This window comes from Chelonoidis abingdonii, chromosome 14, assembly GCF_003597395.2.
Source record: "Chelonoidis abingdonii isolate Lonesome George chromosome 14, CheloAbing_2.0, whole genome shotgun sequence".
NCBI classification, from domain to species: Eukaryota; Metazoa; Chordata; order Testudines; family Testudinidae; genus Chelonoidis; species Chelonoidis abingdonii.
The window spans coordinates 40,111,786-40,113,330 of record NC_133782.1 but is presented as its reverse complement, the minus strand read 5'-3'; the positions used below and the strand labels follow the sequence as shown (position 1 = coordinate 40,113,330).

Below are 1,545 nucleotides of genomic sequence, written 5' to 3'. Positions count from 1 at the left end.
GGGGGCCGGACTCCTGGGTTCCGAGCCCCGCCCGGGGAGGGGGGTCCAGTGGCTGTGGGAGGGGGCCGGACTCCTGGGTTCCGAGCCCCGCCCGGGGAGGGGGGGTCCAGTGGCTGTGGGAGGGGGCCGGACTCCTGGGTTCCGAGCCCCGCCCGAGGGGGGAGGGGGTCTAGTGGTTGGGGGAGGGGCCGGACTCCTGGGTTCCGAGCCCAGCAGCCGAAGCCGCCCCCGCCCCCCAGCGCTGGCCCGGCCCAGCTCTTACCGCAGGGGGCGCCGCGCTCCGCCGGGACCCCGCTCGGATCCAGGGTCCCCGGGCTGGACTACAGCTCCCGGCATGCCCCGCGCGGGACTGCAACTCCCGGCATGCCCTGCGGGGCCTCCCCGCCCCTGCGCTGGGAGGGGTATGGAGATGGCGGGGGAAGAGGGTATGACCATGGGCCCCCAGCTCTCCCCGTGCACCCCAACCTCCTGCACCCCCTGTACCCCCAGCCCTACCAGTGCGCCCCCAGCTCTCCCCATGCACCCCAATCTCTTGCACCCCAGCCCTGTACCCCCAGCCCTACCAGTGCGCCCCAGCTCTCCCTGTGTACCCCAATCTCCTGCACCCCATCCCTGTACTCCAGCCATACCAGTGCACCCCCAGCTCTTCCCCTGCACCCGCATCCCTGTACCCCCAGCCCTGCCAGTTTGCCCCCAGATCTCCCCATGCACCCCAATCTCCTGTACCCCCAGCCCTACCAGTGTGTCCCCACTCTCCCTGTGCACCCCAATCTCCTTCACCCCATCCCTGTACTCCAGCCCTGCCAGTGCGCCCCAGCTCTCCCCGTGCACCCCAATCTCCTACACCCCACCCCTGTATTCCCAGCCTTGCCACTGCACCCCCAGATCTCCCCATGCACCCCAATCTGCACCCCATCCCTGTACCCCCAACCTAGCCAGTGCACCCCCAGCTCTCTCCATGCACCTCAACCTCTTGCGCCCCCATCCCTGTACCCCCAGCCCTATCAGTGCACCCCCAGCTCTCCCCATGCACCTCAATCTGCACCCCCACCCCTGTACCCCCAGCCCTGCCAGTGCGCCTCCAGCTCTCCCCGTGCATCCCAATCTCCTGCACCCCCATCCCAGTATTCCCAGCCATACCAGTGCGCCCCAGCTCTCCCCGTGCACCCCAATCTCCTGCATCCCAGCCCTGTACCCCCAGCCCTACCAGTGTGCCCCAGCTCTCCCCATGCACCCCAACCTCCTGCACCCCCAGCCCCACCCCTGTACCCTCAGCCCTACCAGTGTGCCCCCAGCTCTCCCCATGCACCCCAATCTCTTGCACCCCCATCTCTGTACCCCCATCCCTACCAGTGCACCCCCAGCTCTTCCCATGCACTCCAAATTCCTGCACCCCTATCCCTGTACCTCTATCCCTGTACTCCAGCCTTACCAGTGCGTCCCCAGCTCTCCCCGTGCACCCCCAGATCTGCCTGCCCCTGCATCCCCCATCCCCCTAGTACACCCGATGTGCCCCTGCACACCAGCCGCTCTGTATCCCAGCTC

The 1,545-nt window shown here is 68.4% G+C and overlaps 1 protein-coding gene across 1 annotated transcript in view; it reads right to left on the bottom strand.

Moving 5' to 3' along the window:
* The window catches only part of LOC116816445 (uncharacterized), a 3,163-nt gene extending 2,838 nt beyond the window's left edge, over window positions 1-325 (bottom strand). Inside the window, exon 1 of the mRNA XM_075072399.1 lies at window positions 263-325. The gene's annotated coding sequence lies outside the window, so the exon portion shown is untranslated. The remainder of the gene's footprint in view (window positions 1-262) is intronic.
* Window positions 326-1,545: the final 1,220 nt, after the last annotated feature.